A 21,834-nucleotide genomic window follows, 5' to 3' on the forward strand; every position below is an offset into this window, starting at 1 on the left:
TGAGTGCAGAGTGCAGAGCTGGAGGTAGGGCTTGATCTCATGACCCAGAGATCACAACCCAAGCATAAACCAAGAGTCTAGATGCTCAACCAATGGAGCCACACAGGAGCCTCAAGAAGCCATAAAATTTTATGGGGGACATAATAAAGGTACGATTAAAAAATGAAAAACGGGGATCCCTGGGTGGCGCAGCGGTTTGGCGCCTGCCTTTGGCCCAGGGCGCGATCCTGGAGACCCGGGATCGAATCCCACGTCGGGCTCCCGGTGCATGGAGCCTGCTTCTCCCTCTGCCTGTGTCTCTGCCTCTTTCTCTCTCTCTGTATGACTATCGTAAATAAAAAAAAAAAATAAAAAAAATAAAAAAAAACAAAAAACTGAAAAACGTATTTAACAGAACATAAGGGAAGAAAAAAAGGGTGTTGAGGACTTTCGGTTCAGGGTGTAATCCTGGGGTCCTGGAATTGACTCCAGCATCAGGTTCCCCACAGGGAGCCTGCTTCTTCCTCTGCCTATATCTCTGCCTCTCTCTGTCTCTCTCATGAATAAATAATTTTTTTAAAAGGCTGCTGGATATTAGGTGATCTGGTTAAATTAATTTTTGATGGTTAATATAAAAGATAGATCATCAACATCCTTACTTTCAGGAGTTGAATTGTGCCCTCTTCCAAAGAAGATGTGGTTAAGTCCTAACCTCCTATACCCCAGTGTGATCTTACTGAAGTAGGATCATTACTGATGTAATTCGTTAAGATAAGGTTATCCTGGGGTAGAGAAGGCCTCTAATTCAATATGACAGGTGTCCCTGTATAAAGAACTCCATACAAAGAGACACGCATCTTGTGAAGAGGAAAGATTGGAATGATGCACCACAACCCAGGGAAGTCAAACACTGCTCACAGACACCAGAAACTAGAAGCAAGGAAGGATTCTTCCCTCCAGGTTTCAGAGGGACCATGGCCCTGCCGACACCCTCCACACTCAGGACTTGAGAGTTGATACGTTTCTGTTGTTTTAATGCCACCCTATTTGTTGTATTTTGTCATAGCAGCCCTAGGGCTCCAATATGCTTAGCAAATACACAATAAAATATTTTAGGAGTGCCTGGCTGGCTCAGTCGGTTAAGTCTGACTTTAGCTCAGGTGCTGATCCAGGAGTCTCTGGATAGTGCCTGGGGAGGGGTTTCCTGCTTGGTGGGAAGTCTGCTTCTCCCTTTGCTCCTCATTCTGCTTGTGTTCTCTCTCTCTCAAATAAATAAATAAAATCTTTTAAAAAATACTGTAAAATTATTTACCATATACTAAAGAATATCTTCAATATGTAATTATTAAAAGATCACCGAGATCTCATCTGTACAATACAATTCAAAGGAAAAACACTGGGGATTAAAGAAAAAAAAAACCCCAACAAATTTGGAATCAAATTTAAATGAAATCTGAAGATACAGGGATGGGGAACATCCTTTCCAGTGGGGCACACACCACTGGAAGAGGACTTCCGCTACCTCCATTTTGACCCCAAACTTTCTGGTTGGGTTCTTCTTTCCAGCTGGACTCTCGGCTCAGGTGAAGATCTGACGGGCAAAGCATCCCCTGAGGGGAACTGAAACCCCCCGGGCCAGCAAGTCCCCCATGACTGACTCACACACACCATCGCTTTGGCTTCCATCGCCTACCTGCACAGCTCACCCACCCACCTGGCCGCCACATTCTCCTCATAAGCCTGGGAGTATTTCTGGCACTTTGGAGGCAGCCTTTGCTGTCTTCAAGGGTCGGCCTCCCGGAAGCTGGTGTCTTTGGGACCCCGTTGTCCCGGCCACACCACGACTAGTTCGGTCACGGAATGAGCCTGGGGCCTGCAAAAAAGTACAGACGCCTGCCGACGGAAGAGCAGCTGCGCTCAAGTCTGAACCGGAAGGACAAAATGTCCCTCAGCCGTGAGACCGCCCTTCTCCGGATCCGCTTCCGGGGTCGGTCGGAAATTGCGTAACGGCCAGGCTGGGGCAGGGCCTGGGCGGGGCCTGGGGCGGGGGCCTGGGGCGGGGGCCTGGGCGGGGGCCTGGGCGGGGCCTGGGGCGGGGCATCGGCCTACTGTGTGCCGAGCTCTCTGGGCGTTTCTGAATCTGCGGAACAGAACTTGCTCTTCGGGTTTGGATCCGTCTGTGTTTCTCTGGCGTAATGAGGAGGGCTGCCTCCTGCCTGTTCTACGTAAATGTTTTCAACAGTTTAGGTAAAAGCTTAGTGCTGTGGACACTTAGACTGGAAGCTGAGATGATTCCCTCCTAAGCTGGAAAGGTTTGAGTCGGAAGCTGCTGTTCCTAGCGGGTGGAGACGGGAGAGGGCGCTGGCACCTCGTCGGGGACCGGTGTAGACGAGGGCTCCAGCTGGGATAATCTGCAGCCCAGATAAGGAGAAAGGCTTATTTAGGTGATGGAGGACTGGAACTGTCAGTCCAGGGGACATGAGCTGGTAGGGGGCATGGAGACCGTGCCCTGCAGAATGTACAGCTTTATACCGACTCCCGCCGGAACATGACTTCTCTCCTGTCCCCCACCACCTGCAGGGGCGGATGAGCAACCAGGGGGTTCAGGTCCAGTGGCGTCAAGGGACAAGAACCTGGGGGGGGTGGGGGGGTGGAGAAGAATCTGATAATTTAGGTCACCAATCTATTGCTTGAAAACAACATTTTAGGGGCTCCCGGGTGCCTCAGTGGGTTGAGAGTGGGATTTGAGATTTCTGCTCAGGTCATGAGCTCATGGGTCCTGGGATTGAGCTATCTTAGGGGCAAGTGAGGCTAGCTTATATCCTCACTGCTGTAGCAGAATGTTTGGGCATCTCTGGGAGGGCACCTAAGAAAGAAAAGGAGAAACCCACATATTGACCTCCATGGAGGAGCCTGCTGTCTGTGAATCACTCTTGTAGCAGAGGATGTTGTGCTGGATAGAATAGGGGCTGTAGCAAAGTCAAGCTATCTCTTGCAAATTACTAACCTTACTATAAAATAATATTGATTGCCTCCCACAACAACAAATTAATTCTGAATGTGTTTTTATGATCTAAGTTTTAAAGAACAATAACTGCATTTATAGAAGAAAACAACATTTCTATGCTTTTAGAATAGAAAAGATTTCTGCAAAATTCAAAATACTTAATATGCCAAAGGAAATGACAGATAATGTTAAAATTAAGAGTTGATCTTAAATGACCAGAGAGAATGAGCCCACAAAGAAAGGATTTGTACCCAGCATACACAAACAAGAAAAGGACAACATAGAAAGACAAAAACAAAACAAAACAAAACAAAAAAACAGAAAAATTAAGGAAAAGAAATCACCTAAAAAAGGATATGTCAAGTCTACTACACACATGAAAAGATGTTCAAGTTTCTTTTTTTTTAAGATTTATTTATTCATGAAAGACACAGGCTGAGAGAGAGAGAGAGAGAGAGAGAGAGAGAGAGAGACAGACAGAGACACAGGCAGAGGGAGAAGCAGGCTCCATGCAGAAAACCTGATGTGGGACTGGAATCCGGGTCTGCAGGATCAGGCCCCAGGCTGAAGGCGGCACTAAACCGCTGAGCCACCCGGGCTGCCCTATATCTTTTTTTTAAAGATTTATTTTTTGTTTTTTGAGAGAGAGAGAAAGTGAGGGAGCAAGAATGAGAGAGCATGAGTGGAGCAGTGGGAAGGGACAAAGGGAGAGGGAGAAGCAGACTACCCTCTGAGCAGGGAGCCCATTGTGGGGCTCAATCCCAGGACCCTAGGATCACAACCTGAGCCAAAGGTAGATGCCCAACCAATTGAGCCACTCAGCCACCCACATTCTATATTTTTAAAACTGATCAAATAAGTAGAATACTTTTTTAAAAAAATATTTATTTATGATAGACATAGAGAGAGAGAGAGGCAGAGACACAGGAGGAGGGAGAAGCAGACTCTATGCCAGGAGCCCAATGCAGGACTCAATCCCGGGACTCCAGGATGGCGCCCTGGGCCAAAGGCAGGCACTAAACCGCTGAGCCACCCAGGGATCCCCAAATAAGTAGAATACTTATGTATGTATATGTGTGTATACACACGTATATATAATGAGCTTTATGATTAAAGCAGCTCATTATTGTGATTCGTACTGTATTTTATTTAATTTCTAATTTTCCAGTGTATTGATTGATGGAATACATAAGCACATCTATGTATATTGCTTAGTGGTCTAATATGTGGTGAATATATATTTTTTAAGATTTTATTTATTTATTCATAAGAGACACACAGAGAGAGAGGCAGAGACACAGGCAGAGAGAGAAGCAGGCTCCTTGCAGGGAGCCTGACGTGGGACTTGATCCTGGGTCCCCAGGATCACACCCTGAGCCAAAGGCAGACGCTCAACCGCTGAGCCACCCAGGCATCCCTGTGGTGAATATTTCTAAGTATTTCACAGAACTAAAATTATGTTTCTCTGTTTTTCTTGCATAAGATTTAACATATATTAGGTCAAACTCATTCTTTTGTTTTTCCATTATTAATCTTTAATACTTTGTACCAGCTTTATAATGTGAATAAGGAAGAGCCATATTAAAATGCCTCTGAGAATTGAGGAAATACACATTTTACTCCTTTGAGAATGACAGGCAAAACATTCCATGTAAACAACATGACTTTATGACTCAGCCCTACAAATGGCTATTCCTCCAGTGCTTCAGGAATCATGGAAGACCCCACCATCACTGCATTCCTCACACCTATTTCCTGCCAGTGTGTCCAAATAGTATATGCACATAATAGGCAAAATCTACCTGGGCCTGGTGGGTCAGTTGGTTGGGCAGCTGACTCTTGGATTTGGCTCAAATCATGATATCAGGGTCCTGTGATCTAGGCCTGCATCAGGCTCTACAGTCAGCCCAGCGTGGAGTCAGCTCGAGGATTCTCTCTCACCCTTAGGCGCCCCCCTCCCACAACTCTTTCTCACATAAATAAATAAATCTTTTTTTTTTAAATAAATCTTTAAAGAAGTATTTATTTAAGGTTCATGCATTTCTTTTCAGGGGTCCATAGCTCATTTCCTTTCCTTTTGGCATTGAATAGAATCTGTCTGCATGAACCACAGTTACTTATTTTACCTCCTGAAGGACATCTCGGTTGCTTACAGCTTTTGGCAGCTATGAATAAAGCTGCTATAAACACTTGTGTGCAGAACTTTGTGTGGATATAAATGTGTAACTCATGTGAATAAACGCCTAGGAGTCAGATTTCTGGATCATGTGAGAGGCCATTTAGTTTTGTAAGAAACTCTCATCTGTATTCCAAAGTGGCTATCCCATTTTGCATTTCTCATCAATGGTGAACACAAGTTCCTGCTGTTCCAGTGTTTGATGGTGTCACTTTCAGACAATGTATCTCACCATTTCAGTTTGCAATTTCTCTAATGGTGTATGATGACAAGCATCTATTCATATACTTATTGGCTATGTGTATGTCTTCTCAGGGAGGTGTCTGTATAAATCTTTCACCTATTTAAAAAATTAAGTTGTCTTCTTGTTGAATTTTATTTTATTTTTTTAAAGATTTTATTTATTCATGAGAGACACAGAGAGAGAGGCAGAGACACAGACAGAGGGAGAAGCAGGCCCTATGCAGGGAGCCTGATGTGGGACTTGATCCCAGGACTCCAGGATCATGCCCTTAGCCAAAGGCAGACACTCAACCACTGAGCCACCCAGGCATCCCTTGTTGTTGAATTTTAACAGTTCTTTGTATGTTTTCGATCACACTCCTTTGTCAGATATGTCTTTTGTTTTCTCCCAATATCTGGCTTGTCTTCTTATTCCCATTTTCTGTATCTTTCGTAGAGCATAAGTTTGTAATTAATGAAGTCTGACTTAGCAATTATTTCTTTCATGGCTTATGCCTTTGGTACTGTACCTAAACAGTTATCATAGAATGTAAGGTCATCTAGATTTTCTCCTGTTACCTTCTGGGGATTTTAGAAGTCTTGTGTTATACATTTAAGTCTACGATCTATTTTGAGCTAACTTTTGTGAGGGATATAAGGTCTGTATCTAGATTTACTTTGTTTTTATTTGGGTGTGGATGTCCACTTGTTCTAGCACCATTTGCTGAAAAACGTACCTTTTTCCCATTGAATTGCCTTGGCTCCTTTGTAAGAGATCAATTGATTATATTTGTGTGAGTCTATTTCTGAGCTCCTTGTTCTGCTCTATTTATCTATATGCCTATTATTTTACCTACATTAATTAAGATAGCTTTGTATTAAGTCTTGACATTGGGATGTGTCAGTCCTCTGACTTTTTCCTTCTTTAAAATTGGGCTGGCTTTTCTGAGCTTGATACCTCCATTATATAGACTTTAGAATCAGTTAGTTGATACCTACAAGTAATTTCCTGGGATTTTCATTGGGATTTCTTTGAATCTACAGATCAGCTTGAGAAGACCTGACATTTTAACAATATTGAGCCTTTTTATCCATAAATGTAGGTATAAGCTGCACTTGATCATGCCATAGTATTTTATGGCAATATTTGCAAATAGTCTATTTCATAATTTTGGGTTCCTAGGCAATTATGAGATTTGTGAAATATTTGCAGTTATCTTTGTAAGATTTTGGAAAACTAGGGATGCCTCGGTGGCTCAGTGGTTGAGCATCTGCCTTTAGCTCAGGGCGTGGAATCAAGTCCTGTATTGGACTCCCCACGGGGAGCCTACTTCTCCCTCTGCCTATGTCTCTGCCTGTCATGAATAAATAAATAAAATCTTTTAAAAAAAAGATTTTGGAAATTTTGGGGAAATATCATTCTTCAATATTTTTGGATGGTCTAAATAGCAATGGTTCATCTAATATTTAAGAGTATTAGGATGTTGTTGATAAATATATGACCTGGTGCTGTGTTTATGAGGAACCTCTTTTATAAATATTGCCATTTATTCTATAAATATGGCTCAGCTTAGAATTTGTATCTCTAAAAAAAAAGAATTTGTATCTCTTTTTGGGTCAATATTCATAAAATATATATTCCTAGAAATATCCACATCAATGAGACTTTTCAACTAATTGCACTGAGTCATGTGAAGCATCTCTAGTTAATCCCATGTTCTTTGTTTTGCTCTTTCTTTCCTAAGGAGTCCTTCTCAGGTCCTCTGTATCCTCCCATCTCCTTCCCTATTTTGTAGGCTAGTGAGAAATAAACAATTATTTTGCAGGAGGGGTCAGTGGGATTCTTAGGGAAGCACAGGAATGAAATACATGTGAATCACTGCCAGCCCCTCCTCTGTCAGGTCAGAACATTTCCTTCTTCTGCCACCTGAGACTCTGCTTCCAGGTGTTGTATGAAAAAGGAAGTTTCTCCCATACACTAAACTTGTTTATTTGCCAGAAACTTATAAGTGTTTCTGGGAATTGGAATCTGGCCGAAAGTCTTTAAAAAGTAGTCTCAATTTCCTTTCAACTGCAATGTCACTGAAACCACAGGTGAAGTGATAATTGTAATTCTGTGAGGAGATGAAGTCACAGAATCACAAACCCGTATCTCCACTTTGCCTACCTTCGCACACAAGCGACACACACTAGTGACTCCAGATCAAGCCCCATCTTTAAAGGGTAATTGGGGGGAGGGGGTTTAAATTTATTGTATGATTTGTTAATTTTTTTTTGTGGGTTTTTGGGGGGGTTTTTTTTTTTTTGTGTTTTTTTTTTGGTTGTTGGGTTTTTTTTTTTTGGGTTTTTTGGGTGTGAGGATATTTTTAGTGGTGGAAGTGGATGATGTATGTTTGGTTGTGTTGAGATGAGGGAAGATGAGTTGTTGTGAGGGGTTTTGGGGGTGGGTTTAGTAATTTATTGTTGGTAATTGAATAGTGGTGTTTAGAGTGAAATATTATTAAGAAGGATGGGTGATGAGAGTATATGGGGGGGGGGATTGGGTTATTAGATGTGGTAGAAGGTTTAATGATATTTTGTTGGATGGATTAAGGATTATTTTTAATATGGTGTCTGGGAAATTGTAAGTTAAAGCTGTTTTTGGGGATTAATTATTTGTATGGATGAGTTTAGAAGATTTTTAGATTGGTTGATGTGTAAATTGTTTTTGGTTTGTTTGGTGGGTATGATAACCATCCTTTCAATCATCTCGTTATGCTACTTACACATTCCTCTTTGCTTCTGTTCCTCCCAGGTAATTAATAACTTTCTGACCTGTTATTTTTCACACATTCTCCATGTTTCCATGGTCACATACAAATACATTTCTAGGGATGCCTGGGCCACTTAGTTGGCTAAGTGTCCGACTCTTTTTTTGTTTTTTGATTGAAGTTTGACTTGACAACATATAGTATAACACCCAGTGCTCATCCTGTCAAGTGCCCCCCTCGGTGCCATCACCCAGTCACCCCATCCCCCGCCCAACTCCCCTTCCACTACCCTTCGTTCGTTTCCCAGAGTTAGGAGCCTCTCATGCTTTGTCACCCTCTCTGATTTTTCCCACTCATTTTCTCTCCTTTCCCCTATAATCCCTTTCACTATTTTTTTTTATATTCTCCGTATGAGTGAACCCATATAATGATTGTCCATCTCTGACTGACTTACTTCATTCAGCATAATACCCTCCAGTTCCATCCACGTTGAAGCAGATGGTGGGTACATCATTCATAGCTCAATGGCATTTGCAGAACTAGAATTGTTTACCTTGTTTTTATGCTTGAGGCATTTAGTGGAGATAGTAATTATGTCTCTCCCAAAAATATTTGTAATCTGTTGATCAAGCAAGGATGATTTTCCTCTGTGAAGTTAGGACAGGAGACTTTTAGGAAAAGGTAAGTTAACATGTGATGGATTTGGAGAACAGAAAAATTAAGGATTTCAGCAATTTTCAGCTTAAATGTCTTCTGATATTTGATTTTTGAAGTTCTAACATCTTTTTTAGGTTCATCTTTTCATTTCTCCTATTCAATGCACAAGATATCATGCCTTGAGATTCCATTTTGTGTGCTTGTTTTGTATTTATTATCTTTTTCAAATTAACTGCTTTCAGTTATTTTTTTCAAAAATCACAGCTAAGGGATCCCTGGGTGGCGCAGCGGTTTGGCGCCTGCCTTTGGCCCAGGGCGCGATCCTGGAGACCCGGGATCGAGTCCCACGTCGGGCTCCCGGTGCATGGAGCCTGCTTCTCCCTCTGCCTGTGTTGTGTCTCTGCCTCTCTCTCTCTGTGTGTGACTATCATAAATAAATAAAAATTTAAAAAAAATCACAGCTAATTGCATGTTCTCTAATGAGGAGTAATTTAGATCCTACTCTCAAAGTTTTATCTATCTCTAAATGTTCTATTTAAATTACAAATCCCATACTTTAGAGCAAAATGAAATATTACACAATAATTTCTTTTTAAAAAAAGAATTTATGTATTTGACGGAGAGAGTGCATGAGCACACACAAGTAGGGGGAGCAGCAGAGGGAGAAGGAGAAGCAGGCTCCTCTGATAAGGGTCCCAGACCCCCGATTCGGTTGTGGGTTCCATTGGCAAAAAAATTATATAATTACTTCTGTTGCTCTACTACCATTGCTCTATATTTGGTAAATCCATTTTGTTCATGGATGATATTCAGGTCTTAATTAAGATGTTTTCATCATCTTTTTTTATTCTTTAAAGATTTTACTTATTTATTCCTGAGAGACACAGAGAGAGAGGCAGAGACAGGCAGAGGGAGAAGTAGGGAGCCCGACGTGGGACTCTATCCTCGGTCTCCAGGATCATGCCCTGGGCTGAAGGTGGCGCTAAACCGCTGAACCAGCCAGGCTGCCCGATGTTTTCATTTTCATTCACAAGTGCGGTAGGTCAATGGAACAAATACTTTAACAAAAATGAGAAATTGGCACAACCAAACCTAAATTAAAATAAATTTCAAATATGACAATGTATGCATGCATATATGTGGATTATTTGAAGATACAACCAGGTAGGGGCACTCGGCTGGCTCAGTTGGTGGAGCATGCGACTCTTGAGAATAAGAACTTAGTTGTGAGTTTGAGCCCCACGTTGGGTGTAGAAATTGCTTACAAATAAAATCTTAAAAAAAAAAGGTATGATTAGGTAGCTATGAGAGTATAGCATGATGGTAAACACCAAGTTTATTGCAACCTGACCATTGCAATATTTAAATGAGTCATATAACCTCATTTTAATTAAATTCTCCTTGTCTGTAAAACATATGCACCTATAAATATTAAATAAGTTACAATAGGTAAAGCATGAGTAAGAATGACTAAAGGAGTACTATTTAAGGAAATACATTAAATTTGAAAAATCTTTAATAAAAAAGTGTATTTTTATATTTATATTTATTTATTTACTTATTTATTTATTTATTTATTTATTATTTATTTATTTATTTTAAAGATTTTTTTTGTTTATTTATTAATAGAGACACACAGAGAGGCAGAGACACAGGCAGAGGGAGAAGTGGGCTCCATGCAGGGAGACGGATGTGGGACTTGATCCCAGGTCTCCAGGATCACGCCCCGGGCTGCAGGTGGCGCTAAACCGCTGCGCCACTGGGGCTGCCCTATATTTATTTTTAATTTAAAATTTTTTTTGTTTATTTATTCGTGAGAGACACACAGAGAGGCCGAGACATAGGCAGAGAGAGAAGCAGGCTCCCTGCAGTGAGCTCGATGTGGGACTCAATCCCAGGACCCTGGGATCATGACCTGAGTCAAAGTCAGAGGCTCAACTAACTGCTGAGCCACCTAGATGCCCCAAAACGTGTATTTTTTAAAAAAATGTTTTATTGAAATTCAATTTGCCAACATATAGTATAACACCCAGTGCTAATCCCATCAAGTGCTTTCCTAGTGCCTGTCACCCAGTTACCCCATCCCCTCACCCACCTCCCCTTCTGCAACCCTTTGTTTGTTTTCCAGAATTAGGAGTCTCTCATGGTTTATCTTACTCTCTAATTTTTCCCCACTGGGCAGCCTGGGTGGCTCAGCGGTTCAGCGCTGCCTTCAGCCCAGGGTGTGATCCCGGAGACCCGGAATTGAGTCCCACATCAGGTTCCCTGCATAGAGCCTGCTTCTCCCTCTGCCTGTGTCTCTGCCTTCTCTGTCTCTTCTCTGTGTGTGTCTCTCATGAATAAATAAATTAAAATCTTTTAAAAAAATAATAATTTTCCCCCACTCAGTTTCCCTCCTTCCCTTGTAGTCTCTTTCACTATTTCTTATATCCCACAACTGAGTGAAACCATATGATCATTGTCTTTCTCTGATTGACTTATTTCACTCAGTATACTACCCTCCAGTTCCATCTATGTTGAAGTAAATGGTATGTATTCATCCTTTCTGATGGCTGAGTAATATATATATACACACACTACATCTTCCTTATCTATTCATCTGTCGATGGATGTGTTGGCTCCTTCCACAAAAAAACAAAATAAACAAGTATTTGAAAGAAATTCTCAGGGTAAGGTAGTAGCAAGAGGGAGAATTTTGAATTTATTATCCACAAACAATCAGCCTACGGCTCATGTTTTCATGTGGAGTCTTCTCTTCGTGAACAGAAGCATTGCACCCTGAAAAATGACAGAGTGGCCTTAATGGATGTGAAATTTGCTGTGATCTTCTTATTCCAAATAGTCATTGGCATCCTGGGGAACTTTTCACTCTTCTGTCATTATGTGTCCCTTGACTTCCGAGAATACAGGTCAAAGTCCACTGATTGGCTTCTCAAGCACTTGATTTTATTTTTTTTTATTTATTTTTTTTAATTTTTATTTATTTATGATAGGCACACAGTGAGAGAGAGAGAGGCAGAGACACAGGCAGAGGGAGAAGCAGGCTCCATGCACCGGGAGCCCGACGTGGGATTCGATCCCGGGTCTCCAGGATCGCGCCCTGGGCCAGAGGCAGGCGCCAAACCACTGCGCCACCCAGGGATCCCCTCAAGCACTTGATTTTAACCAACTCCTTGGTCATTCTCTCCAGAGGAATCCCAGAGATCATGGCAGCTTTTGAATTGAGATATTTTCTCACTGACTTTGGATGCAAAGTTGTTTTCTTTGCTCACAGAGTGCCCAAGGGTGTGTCCATTGGGACCACACGCTTCCTGAGTGCCTTTGAGGCCATCACCATCAGCCTCTGGAACTCCAGGTGGGCAGTGCTGAGAGGGAAAGCTCCCAAGTACATTGGCTCCTCAAATGTCCTCTGCTGGATCCTGAACATAAAGCTAAATATTATGATTCCTGGGTATATAAGTGATAAATGGAACAATAGAAACACTTCAGAAACTATGGACTGCTGATACTGTGCTCCTACATTTCATGACAAAGACACAGACTTACTACATATGTATTAGTATCCTTCCATGATGTTTTGTGCTTGGGACTCATAACTTGGGGCAGTGGGTTTATGGTTTTCACCCTGTACAAGCATAAGCAGCAGGTCCAACACATTCACAGGACCAAAGTGTCCTCTGAATCCTTCCCCAAGATCAGAGCCACCCGAAGCATCTTTCTCCTGGTGAGCATCTTTGTGTCTTTTTACACCGTCTCCTCCATCATTTGCATATATTTTTCTATTTCTCACAAGACCAGTTGGTGACTGATAAACACCTCCACCCTAATCAATGCATGTTTTCTAACTGCCTGCCCCTTTGTTCTCTTGAATCACAACCACTGTGCATCCAGATTCTTCTCTGTATGCACAGGAAGAAATACACAATTCTCTCACCTCATCAGAAAAATATAAACCGTCTGGTTTGCACTGCGTTCAGCTGCTTATGCAGTCATCCTTAAAGGAATCTTCATTCAGCAAAATTACAGTCAGTCTCATTTTACGTTGAGTTTTCAATAAGACAGAGATTTCTTTTTTTTTTAATTTTTTAAAATTTATTTATTTATGATAGTCACAGAGAGAGAGAGAGGCAGAGACATAGACAGAGGGATAAGCAGGCTCCATGCACCGGGAGCCCGATATGGGATTCGATCCCGGGTCTCCAGGATCGCGCCCTGAGCCAAAGGCAGGCGCCAAACCGCTGCACCACCCAGGGATCCCGAGATTTCTTTTTTAAAAAAGATTTTATTTATTTATTTGACAGAGAGAGAGAGAGAGAGCAAGAGAAGTTCTGGGTTTGGTCTTGATGCCAACTAGTTGGTTAATAAGCAGATTTCAGGGTGGGTGTCTGCATCTCTAATTTGAGAAGACAAGAGTATAAAGAAAGTCTTCAAGTTTGTATTAGTAGAAGAGTAGCAATTTGGAGACCAAAGACACAAAACTATTGAATCTATTTTGTTTAACGAGTTTTCCTGCTTTTTAAATCATCCAAAGGAGCCAATGGATGTATTCAGAAGAAACAGTAGATATTGTTTCACATGTAATGTAATGTAAGTACCTGTAATTAAATTATAGGTAGTTGCAATTTTAATGTAAATTTTTTACTTTAGAATCAGTTTAAATTTGCAAGAATGTAGCAAAGAACATACAGAGAGTTCTCATCCCATTTTCCCTGTTGTTAACATCTTACATTACCATGGTACATGCTGGAAAACCAAGAAACCACAGTATAAATTGAATTGTAGACTTTATTCTTATTTCATCAGTTTTAACACAAATGTCTTTTTTTTTTTTTTTACCTCTTCCAGGATCCAATACAAAATCACCACATTAGATGTAGCCAATGTGTATCTCCACTCTCCTCTTCTCTCTGTCAGATTCTTTTTTTTTTTTAAGCTTAAAAAAATTTATTCATTTGAGGTAGTGGGAGAGCACAGCAGGAGGAAGGAGAGAGGGAGAGGGAAAAGCAGACTCCCCACAAAGCAGAGAGCACAACGAGATAATGACCTGAGCCAAAGGCAGACGCTTAACCAACTGAGCCTCTAAGGTGCCCCTCTCTGTCAGATTCTGTTAGATTCTCTGTCTCCTAGGTTTTTATAAGCTTGACAGGTGTGTGGAGTACTGGTCAAGTCCTTTCTAGAATACCTCTGAAATTAGATTTGTCTGATGTTGTCTTCTGATTAGACCGAGCTCATAGATTTTTATGAAAACAGCTCACATCTCATCACATCACATCAGATTGCATCAGGGAATTCATGCAATTAACCATTAATTTTCACTGGTGATGTTAATCTTGATCACTTGGTTGTCAAGTGTTGGTGGTGTTTTGCAGGTTCTCCACTGTAAAATTGGTTTCTATCCAATTCTGTATTTATTGGAAGTGATTCGGTGAGCTTAGAAGGTGAATTAATCTCCACCTCTTAGAGAAGTATCTGGGGCATCTGATAGATGCTTGTGATTCTGGCTTAGGTCTGGTGTCAGGGTTATGAGATGCAAATAGATGGAAACTGTTTGTGTCCATGGCATCTGGTCATTAGAAAAACAGATGAAGAGGGCACCTAGGTGACTCAGTGGTTGAGCACCTGCTTTTGGCTCAGGTCATGATCCCAGGGTCTGGGATCAAATAGCACCTCAGGCTCCCTATGGGGAGCCTACTTCTCCCTCTGCCTATGTCTCTGCCTCTCTCTGTGTGTCTCTCATGAATAAATAAATAAAATCTTTAAAAAGAAAAGATAAATAGATGAAGAGTCTACTATCCAGGAATTGTTAGGTTGGAACAAGTGACTACATTGCTGAATTCAGGATTGTGGAGTCAATGTGAGGAAGAGGTGGTATGAGGAAGACTGTGCTTCAGTTGGGCCAGTTCCCTGTCTGTGTTGTCCTGCGAGTTCCTGGGTCGCCCCGATGGATCATCACAGACAGAACTTTTTTTTTTTAAAGAGACTCCAAACCCAGTGTGGAACCCAACATGGGGCCTGAACTCAGAACCCTGATATCAAGACCTAACTTGAGATCAAGAGTTGGGCCCTAACCAACTGAGCTGCCCGGGCACCTCCAGAAGAGTTTTTTCTGATGTTATTGTTATTATCATTTGTATTGTTTTTACATCATTAAGAATAGAATATTTAGTCTCTAATAGGATTGCCCCAGAATCCTCAAATTGTCTGTGTTAAATTCCATGTACGTTCCCAGAGCTGAGTGTGCCCAGGGGCATCAGAGGGCAGCCATGTCCCCATCGTGTTGGGGTCTGGCCCTGCCTTGGTGTTGCTCCTCACAGGACACAGCAGAGGAAATGCATTTTGGAGACTGTTCTTCCTGTCTCTAAGGGTCTGGTGCTCAGAATTTACAGAAACAAGTGAATTGAAACGGACAGATGGGAGGAAAGGACTATGTGTTTTGAAATTTTTACCTTTCTCAATGCAATGTTTTTCATGGCCAGCACCCTGCTTTCCATACCTGGAGATGGAGCAGTTGCTACACAAGTTACAAAAAGTAAATATAAATACAAAAGTATGAGGTGCCTGGGTGGCTCAGCTGGTCAAGCATCTCACCTTTGGCTCTGGTCATGATCCCAGGGTCCTTGAGCCCCCTTTTGGGCTCCCTGCTCAGTGGGTAGTCTACTTCTCCCTCTCCCTCTGTCTTTCCTCCTCACTGGTATTCTCTCTTTCTCAAATAAATCAATACAATCTTTTAAAAAAATACATAAAAAAATAAAAATAAAAAAATACAGAAGTAAAAACTCTCTCTGAAGTATTACTCCACTCTTCTTTCTGTATTCCACTCATTCATCCATATTTAGTCCTATTCCCTACAATTTTTTTAAACCAATGATCGGTAAGCAGACGAGATAGAAAAGTCCAGGTCAAGTATCTAAATCTTTATGGGAATATGGGACACCTAGTGCCCCATGCCCGGGGTGTTATGAGGATTGATTCATACCATGTTTGTGAGGTTCCTGACACAGTGCACCATTAGCTACATGTGAGCATCTGGTAGATGGTCAATAAACATTACATCAATGAATGTCTGCACGTTGTTGTCCAAATACAGACTTGCTCAGACGTTACTGACTTCTCAAGTCTTCTGGAAACTTTGGGGAGAAAGTAACCACTATGACCTTCCAGGTCCTTCTTCCCTAATACTAACACACTAACAGTGTTAGTGTGAAGGTGGTGGCTACGAGGGGCTCCTGTGTGCTGTGTTTGCTTTCTCTGGCTTCATGCTACTGATATGGGGTCTTGGGGGGCAGCATCAGCAAAACAGGGAACCTTGCTTGCTAAAGCTGCGAGTTCATGGGATCCACTCCAAACCTGCAAAATCACCATTTCTTACCATGGGTCCCTAGTACCTAATGACTTCAAGACTATCACCTGTGGCCCTGGCCCAGTCTATCTATTGGATGGGAGGAATACCAATTTTGCTTTAATTACCTGTTCCAGGTGATTGTAGGTGATACCAGGGGCATGAAGCCTCCCAGGTACACTTAGGAGAGCTGACTATAGGCTGTGGTCCCAGGGGAGGTAACAGGGTCTGCCATAGGTGGGTTTGCAGGGGTCAGGTCAGCGCGAGGGTGACCTTTTTTTCCTGTTTTTTAAGTAAACTATACCTCCAACATGTGGATGGACCACATGACCCCTGAGATCAAATGTTGCATGCTCCAACAATGGAGCCAACGAGGCACATTTCTGCATTTCAAGGCCCTTCTGCCTGGGATGTAGTGGGAGCAGGTGGAGGGGCTTTGCTGGAATCTTGAAGGCACATTCTCCAGACGCATATGTTATTCCTCCACATAATTTCACTTCCAGAAGAAGCCTAGAGAAGGAAGAGAAAGCTATAGGCAGGTTCTCAGGTAAATGTGTCCTGGGTCAGGAGCCATGTTCTCTTTTGCTGGTGAATGGCCATGGATTTGGAACATGCAAACATTTACTTCTCCAACTCTGGTGATCCTGTCTAACATGCATGTTTTCAGCTACTATTTTTTCCTGTTTATCTCATGACAGTGTGGGTTCGGTCTTTAGAACACTTCTCCCCTGTGTCCCAAAGCCTCCTCTCAACTTTCTCCAGCCTGGCTGCCTTTATGTCCTGAGCAACTCCCCCTGTGAATTAAAGGCCTTATTGGAAATATTCCCTTTGTGATAGAGCAACATCTGGTTGCGTCAATACCCAGATTGAGGATGGGCTCAGGTCCTGGGCTATCGACAGGGATAACATTAATGTATAGGCTCCATCTGGATGCTCCATCAGCTCTGTGTGGACCAGGATTAGAAAATGTACGAACAAGGGCACCTGGGTGGCTCACTGGGTTAAACGTCTGGCTGACTCTTGATTTGGGCTAGGGTCTTGATCTCAGGGTCATGGTTTTGAGTTCCATGTTAGGATCTATGAACTCACTTAAAAGTTAAAAAAATAAGAAAATGCACAAAGAATCAGGATGGCATTAGGGGTCTAAAATAATTCAGAACTTTCTGAAAAAGAGAACCTTGGTATATAGATTGCTACAGAAACACTATTTAAATACACTGGGAATTATAGGACTCAGAAGCTTAATGTGGCTTTAAATTTGTGTGAATCTGATGTTTTCTCACGATTAGGTTCAGATTATTTTTTTCTTTACAAGTTACATACTTTTTATTGTAATTCATGTATTTCGTAGAAACAGGAATGTGCAAACAGGTCAGGGTAATATGAAAAAAAAAGTTTTCAAACTGCAGTTCTGTGCATGTTGCTTTGTTTACATCTGGAACAGGTTCTCCCCCACATGAGGAACAGCAGCTGTACTTGCCGGATGCCTCCTGGTGATGCAGCCCTGGACACACGTGGCTGGGCTCACAGGGTGGCAGGAGCAGCGGCTCTGTCAGTAGGAGGAGTATTTGCAGGAGACAGTGCAGCTGTAGGAACTGATGGTGGAGCAGGAGCAGCTGGGGTCTATGTGCAGCCCAGGTGACCGAGGCCCAAAGCAGGTGACACAGGGAGACACTGGTGCAGGCTGGAGGCGCGGGGTACAGTTCATTTTATTTTTCCAACAATACCATGACAGTGATGTGTGCAGGGACCTGATATCAATATGTTCTACCTCAGCTGATGTTTCCTTCGTTTGCTTGGTTCAGGTGCTCTCTGCCAGATTCCTCCACTGTGAAGCTAATTCAATTTTCAAGTCAGTACAGTTTGTTCTTTGCCAAAAATATGGTTCCTGAGTGATTTACTCAGAGATGTGCATAAAACATAATGTTTAATCTGGAAAGTCCCCTCTCTTTTTTGTCTTTGCTTAGAGTTTGTTTGGGAAATGAAGGCTCTCATCTTTGTCTACTTGGAGATAGTTGCTTTTTCGGCTGGAGGATCTAAATCATTCAGGCATTGGTCCTGCAAATTTCCATCGTATCCACACTCATGTCACAGACGCACTCTTCTTAATTGCTGCATAACAATCATATTAATATGCACCAAGTATCTTGACATTCTGAAATAGAACTCCCAAATGATCAACAAAATAAACTTTATCCTTTTTTTAAACGAATTTACTTATTAAATGCAGAGATTATGCCCCACCCCAGAACTGTTTTTACAGAACAGACCCTGTATTTTAACAAGATCTCTAGTTCATGGTTGTATATATGAAATTTTTGAGAAGTACCTTCTGAAGTAAACACCATGACTTTCCCATTGAGAGAGATAACACTATTTATTTATTTATTATTATTTATTTATTTATATTTTAAAAAAACAGGAAAGCCTGTTTATTTTTTTTAAGATTTTATTTATTTATTTATTCATGAGAGACACACACACAGAGAGAAAAGCAGAGACATAGGCAGAGGGAGAAGCAGGTTCCATGCAGGGAGCCCGACGTGGGACTAGATCCCAGGTCTCCAGGATCAGGCCCTGGACTGAAGGCGGCGCTAAACTGCTGAGCCACCCAGGCTTCCCAAGATACACAATTTATAGATGATATAAATAAAGTATCCAAAGATATATATGTATTTCTATGTTGATATCCTAATTTACTGTCCTTGAAAGTCAGGATTTCTTTTTTTTTTTTTAGATTCTATGTATTTATTCATGAGAGACACACAGAGAGGGGCAGACACTTTGGCAGAGGGAAATGGAGGCTCCCTACTGACAGCCTGACCGGGGACTCGATCCCAGCATCGGGGGATCACCACCTGAGCCACCACTGAGCCCCCGAGGTGCCAATCAGGGAATATTTTGTGGCAGTAATCATCTCAATGTGTAACTCAGGCCACTCACCTAAGTCAGAATCAGTGCTTTTAACTCTATCTTAGGTAAAATTAAGAACTCTGCCCAATATCCCCTAGGTAAAAGTATTATTTGTTTCAGGGACGGTTGGCAATCAGGGATGTGGCCATAGATTTCTCTCAGGAGCAGTGGGAGTGCCTGGATCCTACTCAATGGAATTTCAACTAGTGCTTATTGTTAACAATTCCGGGAAAAATTTAAGTGGCTAGAACTATGGTAATCTTCCTCTGCTCTTGATTTAAGTAAGTTGCATTGGGTCACTGATAGTTGAAAGTAGTAAAATCTGCCTCTAACAAATTTGACCCTCATAGTTTATGAGGACACTGTTCTGTTGCTACTTCCTATCACCAGTGGGGGGGTCAATACAGCTGTTTACTTTCCTACAAAAGATCCATAGTAATTGGCATTGATTTATGCAGAAGACTCAACATTGCAACCGAGTCATTGCAAATCAGTGATTTCTAATGTGAAATACCATGTCATGCACTGCTTTCACTTGTATCTGTTCAGAAATCCTCAGGTGATGCATGTGTCATTGTTGTCTATGCTCATAGCTTACACATGGTGCATATGACAGTCTGAAGATAAGGAAAATGCATGTTTTTTTTTTTTTTTTTTTTTTTGGCAAAATGACTTATGGAAGTTCTCTGCAAATGCAGGGAACATGTATATGCTTCCTCACCTGTCAGACCATAGATTTTCCTGCCCACTTTGTTGCAGTGTTGGGATAATGGTGTTCAAAGGAGCCAAAGTTTGCCAGCATCTGCCTGTAGGGACCATGGAGAAAGAGTCTTTCTCAAACACTCCAGAGTTCTCATGGGAGACGCTGAAAGGCAACATGTAATTGTTTTGTTTGGTTGATTTTTTTAGCTGTAATTATCAACTGGAAAAAGATTTCTAGAAACATTCCCTGTCCTAGCCCGTACTCTGATTGCCGCTGTGGGAGAAATGACAAGTGCAGTTGAGGAGGGAGATGAGGTCACAGGATCCTGATCTCATATCTCAGGGTCTGGCTGCCTCCTCTTGGCACCTGCAGTGGCTGGTGTCACCTTCAGGCCAGCTCACTGTCCTCACAGCAGGAAGGAGGTGGTGGTTTCTGTTTCAACCAGAGATGCAGAGTCTACCATGAAAGCCTGGCTATCAGAAGTCTGGGTAAGTGGTTCTTTTAGGAAAGGTGCTGCTTCTGGGTTTGACCTCGGTCCAATGTCAGAGCCACACTGGAAGGAGAAATAATTCCTGGGGCATCAGCTAAGCTAAGCAAGGCAGACGAGGTCCTTCATATCACCCAGTGATGATGGCTCCTATGTTCATGTCTGTGTCATTGACAATGACCGTTATTTTGGTCCTTAGACCTGCTACTCTGTCTACCTCACAGGACTCCTAGCCTAAGTTTCAGGATTCCCAGAATTGTGCTTGTTAACACATTCACGCTTGTAATAGCCAGATGAATCCATGTGTACCATATAGTAATGTACAGAATCTGTGTATTCAAGTTACAATTGTTAGAATAGAAACGTTTTCTTTAGCTCTGGGTGTCTGATGCAATTAATGGAGACAGTAATTGTGCTTGTACTGAATGCACCTGTGGTCTGTAGGTTGTAGTAGGACTTCTTGAGGCTAGGGAGAGATTAAGGAAAAGGTAACTATGAGTTTCAGGCAATAGCTGTCAGGATTGAAAGTATCTTAGGATATTTGATTTAAAAATATTCCAATATTGATTCAAAGTATCTACTATTGCAATTCCTAAAATAGACACAATTTCATCCCTAGAGATTGAGTTTTGCACGTCTCTTACATTTTAATAGTTTTCAAAAACCATGCATGATTGCTAGTAATTTTATGAACTTGGTATTAATAAGTAAATAAGTATATGATCTGAAAAGAATAATCATTTACATTTTTTTCTACACTAATAACCATGCAGTGTTGTTTCATGTCCTATATTTCAGGGTATGGCTTGAGTTTTTTCAAAGTTTCCTGTGATAAATGCCATTGTGTTTTTGTTCCTGGCATAAAAGCAAACAAATCTTTCTACCCCCCTTCTTTATATCGAGCCATTCTTCCCTTTATTAAATCTGTTCCTTACGGGGCAGGCTCCTGTGGTATTAAACTATAATCCATATATTTGCATTTAATAAGATTTCAAAATCTTCTTTATAACTGACATAGACCTATAGGATAAATCTCTCTATATAAATAGAAACTCTTAAAATCAAAATTATGACATTACCTCTAATCTAAAACCAAACATAAAAGGAAACTAAAGATACATCTGAATTATCTGACAAACACCAGAAACTACGTTTTTAGTGTTGCTAGATGGTTCAAAGCACTGTGTTTATTCCCAGCACCAGGCATTTTCAAGTTCCCACTCTGCCCCTAACCAGCATAGGGATTTCTACAAGTCATTTAACTTCTATTTACCTGATCTTTGTAATTGCCTTTTCTCTGTAATTAAAGTGACAGTAGTGTGTGCCTCATAGCTTTGTGAAGAATCAGAGATTCCCACGTATATGCTCTTCATGGAGATCTCTTTTACATTTTCTCTTTAGGTTATATATTTAACTCTTGAAAAAAAAAACTCTTAATAAAAGACAAGAACCATAACCTTAGACATACCTAAGATAGAGCTAATATAGTAAATGGAGCATCTTGGGATTTGGTTGACACTCTGAATGTAGTACCTGCCTTCAATTACCACACAGAATCCAATGGCTTTGCAGAGGAGCATCAGTCCCTGAGAACCGACTGG

General features: G+C 41.5%; 1 pseudogene; it reads left to right on the forward strand.

The window, feature by feature from the left end:
• The first annotated feature begins 1,839 nt into the window (after window positions 1-1,839).
• LOC129500076 (vomeronasal type-1 receptor 4-like) lies at window positions 1,840-12,743 on the forward strand (annotated as a pseudogene).
• Window positions 12,744-21,834: the final 9,091 nt, after the last annotated feature.

Source organism: Nyctereutes procyonoides, unplaced genomic scaffold, assembly GCF_905146905.1.
Source record: "Nyctereutes procyonoides isolate TBG_1078 unplaced genomic scaffold, NYPRO_anot_genome, whole genome shotgun sequence".
Lineage (NCBI taxonomy): Eukaryota > Metazoa > Chordata > Mammalia > Carnivora > Canidae > Nyctereutes > Nyctereutes procyonoides.